The 10,254-nt window shown below is 32.0% G+C and overlaps 1 long non-coding RNA gene across 3 annotated transcripts; it reads right to left on the bottom strand.

Annotated features, from left to right (window-relative positions):
- Positions 1 to 512: 512 nt before the first annotated feature.
- Positions 513 to 10,038, bottom strand: LOC132756540 (uncharacterized). Of its 3 annotated transcripts, XR_009629340.1 has the most exons (6): positions 9,576 to 10,038; positions 7,471 to 7,561; positions 5,969 to 6,073; positions 5,467 to 5,595; positions 4,788 to 4,950; positions 513 to 4,248 (listed from the first exon to the last, which is right to left on the bottom strand). It is a non-coding gene; the product is annotated as an uncharacterized LOC132756540 (long non-coding RNA). The 3 variants fall into 3 exon arrangements; XR_009629341.1 differs by lacking the exon at positions 9,576 to 10,038 and having other exon boundaries at positions 5,452 to 5,595; positions 7,471 to 8,077; XR_009629339.1 differs by lacking the exon at positions 9,576 to 10,038 and having other exon boundaries at positions 7,471 to 8,068.
- Between the last annotated feature and the right edge of the window lie 216 nt (positions 10,039 to 10,254).

The raw sequence follows: 10,254 nt of genomic DNA, 5'->3' as shown, positions 1-10,254 counted from the left end.
GCCGTTCTTTATGATCGGTTCGTACCAGAAATAATACGTACCTATTGCCAAGCTTCCATCGTAGTAATATGGCATACAGTAGTGTGCGTCATGTAAATATTATGAAACACAGACACTTGGGCTTTGGTGCTCAATCTGTATTATATTATAGATGTTGAAATATGAATTTTTTTCAAAATGGCTTATATTAAGTTTTTTTTTTATTTTAAAGGCGTTTTGAGCTCCAAACCCAAGTGTCTGTGTTAGGAAATTATAATGAAAAGAAATATAATTTGGCAATCTGGTGTAATAACCTGTATAGGGTGTTACCAGATTAAATAACCAGTCAACTGCATGCAAAAGCCAATACATATTTAACATCTACAGACTCAACCGTTTGATATATGATAATGTATAATTATACTTCAATTTATAAGCAAACCAGAATGGAAAAAGGACCAAGTTAAAGTTCTGATGCCTATAATTTTGAAAATGATCACTCAAGACCTGTTTTTTATGTTAGCCTTTTGTAAAAGTGCACATTATGGAAAATAATGTACTAATGAGAATTTCATTCCAATACAAACACAGTGCAACCTGTGTAAATATTATTCTGTTAACAATGAACAGTTGCATTCCACTGAAAATAAGATTGCCAAGAATTAAATCCTAATCTCTGGATTATGTACACCGGTATGGCATAAAACCATAAATTTCACCACTTTATGTTCAAATGTTGAATTCTGCTAAAGCTGGTGCTAGGGGGGCATGGAAGGTAACTTGCACTTTCCAACAGGCTCACCAAATAGAGCCTGCAACAGTTTCAATTTTGTCATTTTGGGCTTTCTGCAGGAATTCTTTATTTCTCTATTTTCTGATGTCAAATGTACTTTTTTAAAATTCAAATAAGATCACAGATTGTAACAATGTTTTACAAATACCTTTCAATGTTAATTTACACTTCACTTCTCTTAGCACGTTTCAGGACACATTTTGGAATGTTGTTAAAATAACAAAAACACAGATAAATTGAAACATGTATTTGAACATTGGCAGTAAAACAACAATAAAATATTTTCAAATGAACAGCATATCTTCTTTTTCTTACCCTTAAAATTGTACACCAGTGACTTCTTTACAGTTATAGTTTTATTTTTTATTCAATCCATGCTGTCTTAACAGGAAGAGAAAGTGTGAAGATGGCCAATATTGTAGAAGGAAATAAATAATATCTTAATTCCAACAAAATTGTATGAACTTGAGCTAACCCCTTATGGGTTTCTGGTGATGAAGGATATTATGCTTAAGCCATTGTGACCTTAGACCTTATTAACTCCAAACTAATGCTTAATTACTAATCTAAGCAATGTCCCTGGAAATGTTCAAAACCTTGGGACAATGAGTTTACATGTCACTGAGACCTTGAACTTATAATCAAATGGACCAATCTTAAAACTAATGGCATTCAGAATTTTTCCTTGTGAGTTACATAAACTATACCTTACAATGTTACACATATTTAAAGGAAGTTAAACTTTATGCCATCTTGAGATTTAAATCTAATTACCTCAAAATCAGTTGGTGCCATTATCTGGGGAAGGGCAATGTTCCTACCAAGCCTAAAAACTTAGGCTTACCCCTGAATGTAAAATATTGTTTGTTCCCCACTCCCGCGACCTACCTACAAATAGCACAGCTACCTAAAATATCTTATTGCCCAGGATTTGTTTACTAAAATGAAATCAGAGTGTCAATGAGAATGACATCTTTTTAACTGTCTCGTGATTTCTTAATTGTAAATATACAAATGTTGGGATATTTGTTGATTGAAACTGAAAATATGGTTCTAAATTTTCAAGTAAAACAGATGCTTTCATGCACACAATTTGTTTGAACTACATATAATTTTAATGAAAAATAAAACAAGACAAACATTTTGAATAACTAGGAATGTGTCCATAGGACACGGGTCCCCCCTACGCGCCACTGTTCTGTCAATCTTATGACTCTAGGTCAAATATTTTTTGAAAACTTTACTAAGTAAAGGGCAAGAACTTTACAAATACTGAATAAATTCACAAGTAAACCCCAAGGTGCATAAGTACACATGCTGACCAACATTCTTTTCAACATTCAGGCCTACAAGTGAAATACTTTTTGAGCTATGCATGAACAAGTTGAAAATTGTAAATTATTCGATAAATTAAAGTGAACCTGTAGTAGCCACTCCTATATTGTCTTTCTTATTTATATTTTATCCCTGTAGGATATTAATTATGGAGTTAAATGATAAATTATTTATGTTTGGCTGAATGAAATGAAAGAAAACATAAATACTTTTTGAGCTATGCATGAACAAGTTGAAAATTGTAAATTTATACTACTGTAAGTCAAGGGCAATAACTCTAACAAAACTGAAAAAAATCCACATGAAAGTCCCAGGTTCATATCTTCACAGTGATGTAAATCATTATTCCTGTAATTTAGTGATGTTGATCATTATTCCTGTAAAGTTGGTTGATTCTCACTCAAGCACTCAAGGAACAAATAACAACATAATGAAATGTTTTTTACTAAGTCAAGGGAAATAACTCTACAAATACTGGATAAATCCACAAGCCAAACCCCAGGTGCAAAACTAAATATGCTGAGCAACCTTCCCGTAAGGTTTAATGACTCTATGTCAAATCCTTTTTGAGTTACATGTGACACAAGTTGAAAACTGCAAAATTTTACCAAGTCAAGGGCAATAACTCTAAAAATCCTAAATAATTCCAGACGAAAATACCCAGATGCGCAACTACACATGCTGATCAACATTCCTGTAAAGTTTCATGACTCTAAGTCAAATACTTTTTGAGTTACATGCCACACAAGTTGAAAATTGCAAAATTTTACTAAGTCAAGGGCCATAACTCTCAAAATACTAAATCCAGACGAAAATACCTAGGTGCACAACTACACATAATGTTCAACATTCCTGTAAAGTTTCATTGCTGTAGGTCAAATACTTCTTGAGTAACATGCGACACAAGTTGAAAATTGCAAAAATTCAATGGCAGTAACTCTGAAAATACTAAAAATATCCAGATGAAAATACCAAGGTGAACAACTACACTTGCTGATCAACATTACAGTAAAGTTTCATGACTCTAGGTGAAATACGGACGGACGGACAAGGGTAAATCTAAATGCCCGCCACTAAAGTGGGGGCACAAAAATAAATATTTTATCAGCCCACCTATCCTATCTAAACTGGAATGGGATGAGGGAGTAAATACAAAGATAATTTTAAGGCTTGCCTTGTTTGATTGAACAAGGATTTTATATAAAATGCCCCTGTGTCATTGGTCTAATAAACTAGATTGGACTACAAACAATTCATGAACTAATAACAACTAGATCTCCGCGAGTCGGATGTGTTGCCTTGTGAACAATATAGTTTAGGAGAAATGGCCAAGACAAAAATGAAATATGAAAATTAACAAAGGGCAATAAAGTTAAAGCCACTAATAGCAAATAACAAGCAAAGCCAAAATTTAGACATTTAACCTTGAAGGTCAAGGTCAATTATGAAAGAAGGCCAAGGTTAGACAATACACCAAGAACTTTAAAAGTTATGAACAAGGTTCAAGTTTGCAGAAGGCAACGGCAGCAACCTCTATTTCTTTTTTCAAAAAAAGAAAAAAAGAAAAGCTGAGCTAAAGTGAATGACATAGTACATGTATATCAAAAGATATAATTGAATAATACTTTTAACTTTGTTACTACATTAAAGCTCATAGCAGCACTTATACTTTAATAGATTGGATAATATTTTGCACTTGTATAAAAAGTAGTCATTTTTCTGACAAAATATTAAAAACAGACCTTGAGTCATGACAAATGAATCAAGAGAATTTTTTTCGAAACAAGATAGATACAGTGCCATATCTAAAAAGATATTTCATAAAACTATCATGAATACCAGGTGTTCAATGTCAGCTTAAATATGTTTGAATAGTTGGGCAATCAGTGTAACACAACACTATTTATCATTCTTTCCCATAAAAAGTCAATCATATCTTGATTTATGTTCCTCATGAATGGCTCGGGTAGGCTTCGGGCTAACTTGGGCCAAATATTTTGAAAGTCTGTGGGGGTCATCTTCCTCTAACTTTCTATTTTATATATCCCCTCCATGTCACTAATTCTCAGAGTTATAGCATCATGAAAAATGGTATAATGATACTTTTTCTTCTTCTTTAATTCATCCAGACTCGCTGAAGTCTGAAATGAGAAATTAACAAGCCTGTTATAACAAAAATCATAAGTGTATACAATTCTCAAAATGCATTACATGTAATTATGTCCTCAAAATTTATTAGTCAGGTTATTCAGAGACTGCAAAATCTCTTTTGATTGAAATTAATATTATATAGGTAATATAAATGCATAGTGATCACACTTTCAATAAAAATATCTTATAATTCATAGAGGCAGGAACATTTAATACTAAGATATGCAGCATTTATATTCATATGCAAAAATGAAAAAAAAAAATGTTGAGAATCTATATGCCCAAAGAAGATAAAGCACAACATTTTATTTAGGTTTTGCCTCTTTATATGTTTGAAGAACTGAAATCTTTCTATTGAAATAAACAAAGAAACATGCTACATCCATATTAGACTCAGTACAGAGTACATCTATGTTGAACATTATTATAGTTCTAAACAATTCACTTTATTAACACAAACTGGACACTGTTTTCTTTCATTCTGTAAAATTGTGAAACATTACATGTTGGAGTTTTGTAAGTAGCATACCTAACAGATCCCCCTTGTTGGTGATGTATGGTCTATTTGCATGTATATTATAATCTATGGCTGCAAGAAGATTGTGCATCCTATAAACAGGTGGTGTGTAAGCAAATCTTTTGTACAATACATCAAGATGTGCTGGTGAAACCCCTACATGCCAGCTGTACTTCTAAAAATGAATACAAATAATGGAAAGATATTTTCATTTAAATGATTTTAGTAAGGAAAAATCCTTTAACATTAACATATTCATATGCTAGATATAATCTCTGTATGTAAATAATTATCTTTGAAAAGATTTTACACAGCTCTATCCTTCAATTGATAAGTGCAATAAAGGTGCCAATTAATTTATACATAATGGTTGTAGGTCCATTTGCGTTAACATATAAAGGTGCTGTAAACATTGAACATTCTATAATCAAATAGACATATGAGCTTTGTATTAATCAGGACATATACTCCTTTCCAGTTAGGAAAATAAATCCTTTTAAAAATTTCACTCCAAACTGCTAGCATATCTTTACAAAGATAGACATATCTCCTTTGCAGAATTAATGGTTCCAACATTGGAGCCATTGGCTTCAACTTTTTTGATTGGCCAATCTGGTGGTGCAAACTAAAATTGCTCCAGGGGGAACCCTGTCAATATAAATTTCTTTTTTTGTACCTGATGAGAACATACCTGCAGTCATCTTATTCAGAACACCAGCCAGATCTTTCAGACTATGTGCATCTTATTTCCTTTGCAGTCATGGTTTGTTCTGGTTTCTAATGGGCCATGATTGTACTAGGCATTGGTGTATTCCATCATCTGAAAACAGAATCCATTCATGCTCAATAACTATAAGATTGATGCAGACACTAAAATATATTATTCCCTGAAATAAAATGTCAAGACAAATAAGCATGCATTAAAAATGGCAAAGAAGTCAGCCTTCAACAAGTTTTATGAAACATTACTAAGCATTTCACATTTATTTTACATATAAAATGCTTACCATAAACCTATGAAGTATTCCACATTATGCATCAAAACATCTTGCATGCATTAATTTTCTTGCAACAAATGACAATTATGTATTGCTATCTAGAATTTTATCTAAATATTTCTTGAGCAACAGAATAATCATATAAAAATATCAAACATTCAAACAAAATCAAATATATAATAATTGTTTACTTACCATGAATAGTTTATAGTCTGTAGCAGTTTTATAACTAAACCAGAAATGAATGGTTGTGTCTCAATTCAACTCCAAAAGGATTTTATTGGCTTTCTTTAGTGCTACCTGAAGATTAAACCATAACTTGCTTAAGATTTAGAAGAAAAAAAATCAATTGTGGAATTCCTTTTCATTTTAGCGAAAAATATTCTACATAAGAATTGTATATATTCAGTCTTCACCAACATTTACTATAGGACATGAATCTGCCCTTGTTATTAACAACAAATACAGCAGTATTGCATGCAGTGATAACACCAGTCTATTAAAAATTCTTAGTTTAAAAGGGATAATTATAACTTAAAAAAATATTGCTTTCACAGTCATTGAATTTAAGATTTTGAATTCACTGGCCCCAATTCCAGTTTTGAATTTATTCTACTATATATTTAACTACATTTTCTTAAAATTTACACTGGCCCAAACTAATTTTCACTGGCCATGGGCCACCGGGCCAGTGCTTAATTCAATGACTGCTTTCATAAGAACATGTATGCTCCCCTGTTTAACAATTACACTTTGTCCTGATAAGCAAGTCTTTCAAGTTTCATGTTGATACATTTCAAAATATTTAAATAATGCAATTGTATGCCAACATAGCAATCTGACATAGAATACATGTAATAGCTTTGAAAAAAAAAAAGCTAGAAATTAGTAATTCATGATGTTTGATTGTAACTAAGAAAGTATACTCCACTTTTGAGGAATCTTTAACTATTTTGTTGTATGGTCTGAGAATTGACTACATAACAGAATCCTTTCCAAAAACCATATATGAGCCGCGTCACGACAAAACCAACATAGTGCGTTTGCGACCAGCATGCGCATCCGCGCAGTCTGATCAGGATCCATGCTGTTCGCTATCCATTTCTCTACTTGTTATAGGGTTTGTAAGCGAACAACATGGATCCTGATCAGACTGCGCGGATGCGCAGGCTGGTCTGGATCCATGCTGGTCGCAAAACCATTATGTTGGTTTTGTCATGACGCGGCTCATATATATTTTTTCACAAGTGGATTTAAGACCTATAATGACCCTCTATTATTTTTTCACCTCAGTGAACAATTATCTATAATAATATTATGGAGTCATACAAATATCAAACTCATCATTTAAGATGACACCAAAATCTTTCAATTGGACCAAAATTAACCATGTAATGCATGTTTTTTTTTCTTCTTCTAATACAGTATTATATGCCACTTAAAAAATGTCATTATTGTTTAATATTTAAATCATATGAATATCTGATCATGATATATATGGATCACATGTTGACATGTATATATCCACTATTTGGTTCAATAAACTAATAAAAAACATGAATTCAGCAGTATTTAAGATTAATCAGTTTTTATATGAATTATATAAGTAAATTAGTTATGCAAGTATATAGTTATATATAGCAATTTTGAAAGGTATTATTATAACCTGTCACTTTCGACAAAAATGGTGTACTTACTCTCCTCTGCATATGCACTGAAGTCCAGGTCATCTTTGATGTCCCTGGTAGTGGTATTGCAACACATGATGACGATGAAATTGATTTAATTCTGTAATTGAAAATATAGCATACTAGTACCATGGCCTAAAATCTTGACTATTCAAACCAATTACAATACATGAATTGCTGCACTGCTTATAAGGAAGAAGGTTTGTCAATAAGAATTATCTAACAATTCCAGCACAATTATGGTTATTGTCCATGATTATTTTTCAAATTGTGAAATGCTGAAATTTTACTGCAAAAATGATTCAAATGAGACAACAATATTGATTTTTGTGCGATTTTCCAGACAACATTTTATTTTTTCTACTTTATTTCTTTGAAGAGTCAACAAGCCTGGATAGTAGATCAATATATCAGACTTACGGGCTTGTTATTGCTTAAATGTCAGTCAAGGTTGCCCAAAAGCAAAAATATCTCAAAATCAAAGGACGTCACATTTATAGGACTACCCTTGATAGTTGAACATGCTTTGAAGAAATGTCTGTTCTGCTAGTCAATAGTTCTAACCCTTTTTGAGACACATGTGTCTAATCTATTTCACAGCATTGTAGTTACTATACAGTACAGCTTACAGTAAAAAACAATAATGTAATTGGAAAAAAAAAAGGAAGTGGCTAGCCGTACGGGCCCGTATGGCTAGCCAAAAGTTCTAGCCGTACGTGAGTCACGTACGACTAGCCAGGACACACTGTATTGGCTAGCCGTACGGCACTTTTAAAAATTATATGGAAGTCGAAAATGCATATGTTGTTTTATGACTTTAAGCGAGGATTTTAACCAAGAAACAGCAGTTTACTTTTAAGAGATTAATCGCCTTGTTGGCTATAGTAAGAAAGTACGAATACATATTTTTGTCATCTCAAGACGTCGAGAAAAATAGATTTTGGTTGCAGATTTAAAATAACATCAATTGAAATAATTTACAAAATTTTGATAATAATCCTTTTTTGTCTCATTATGTTTAATTTTCAAATTGAAAAAAAAAAAAAAAAAAAAACCACCAAAAATAATTGTTGTTGGGCTCTGATAATTGCGACAATTACCGACGGTATAGAAATTTTTCCATCATTAAGGAAAGTTTGCATGTTCCGTGAAACGCATTCTAAAATTCTATTGTCAGTCACTAGGTAGGCTTTAATTAAGGCTAATTAATTGATTGTGCTTTATGTTCGACATTTATCTACTGTATTTGAAAATTATTAAATTATTTTTGCTGTTCGTCGTTTTTTTTTTCAGCATTCTTTTTATTTATTTATTTCTTTCCTTCTTTCCCTCCGATCATTATTTATTCGATCCATGTGCTTAATTAACAAAACATCTTTCATACAAATAAAACAAAAAATTATAAGCATGAAAATCGTGTACCTTATAACTAAAAACATGCAACGTCGACACTTAAAAATTATCAAAATAGATTATAAAAGGCTTGTTCGTATTCATTTTTTTTTTACAAACTGGCGGAGCATCTTTATTAAAGTGAATACACTAGGACAAATGCGAGATTTGATTAAAATCCTAGTATTGAGACACAAAATAACATATGCATTTTCGACTTCCATATAATTTTTAAAAGTGCCGTACGGCTAGCCAATACAGTGTGTCCTTGCTAGTCGTACGTGACTCACGTACGGCTAGAACTTTTGGCTAGCCGTACGGGCCCGTACGGCTAGCCACTTCCAAAAAAAAATTATTCAAAATATAATTTTGTTGTGTCTTAAATGATTCTTAAAAGATAGTGATTGGCCATCTTAAACGATATTACAATGGTTACAATGAACATACGCCATAAAATTGTAAAGGATTAGGCTCAGCCGATCTTTTATTTAACCTGTTAACAATTTATTGGTACGAAAATGGGTCCGTACGAAAATTACAGTGAACGAAAACTTGATACACAGACGTGGATCTGCAAGCTTAATTTCTTTATCATAAGTCAAAACCATCCTAAAAACTATAACACAATATCTGTGTTTATATATTCGTAGGTGAATTTTTTCTATAAGTAGATCTAAGACCAAGAAAAATTTAAATGCAGACAAAAACGATGATCACCTCACCTGTCAATCAGATAACAACTTCACGGTCGCTTTTGGTTATAATTACCCTTTTTAGAACTTTTCATCACGTTGAATCACTACCGGAGTATATCCTTGATTGAATTAAATCACAATTTCTTTCCACTTTCCGCTTTTTCCTTTCCCAATCTCAAAATTTATTTCTCGTATACGTGACACACCTTTCGTATTGTCCGCCATTATTTTGGTTTGGTAAATCATATCACGTGACTAAGATCCGAACATTTACGGAAATAATCGAAGGGCTTCCCGCCAAAATATAAATCTTATTTGACTAACCCAGTCAAATAAGAAAATGCATTTTTTAGAATGGTCAGAAATGTTACGGAGAGCGTTTCTAAGTTGGAAAACTTTGTCAATACTAGTTAAATAATGCATTTGATAACAATAAGGCGTTAATTTGACAATCTGTTTTGATGAATTTGACCAGGAATATAACTTTAAGAGTCAAAATATCTATAAATTAAGACTCTTCTTACTTTTGTTAACAGTAATAAATGTCAATAAGTAAATATCTACTAAGGGTTATGTTGCTATGATAATACAATGAAATAGACACAAAGACAGAAACGTTAGTTGTTTCATAAATACATATACACTTTACCTCACAACCGGAAGGACTAAATCTAGAAAAACAAGAAAAATCTTTGCAAAACAGAGT

The sequence above is a fragment of the Ruditapes philippinarum genome, unplaced genomic scaffold, assembly GCF_026571515.1.
Source record: "Ruditapes philippinarum isolate M1 unplaced genomic scaffold, ASM2657151v2 ctg6234_1_1_1_1, whole genome shotgun sequence".
NCBI classification, from domain to species: domain Eukaryota; kingdom Metazoa; phylum Mollusca; class Bivalvia; order Venerida; family Veneridae; genus Ruditapes; species Ruditapes philippinarum.
This window is presented reverse-complemented; position numbering and strand designations above follow the sequence as displayed.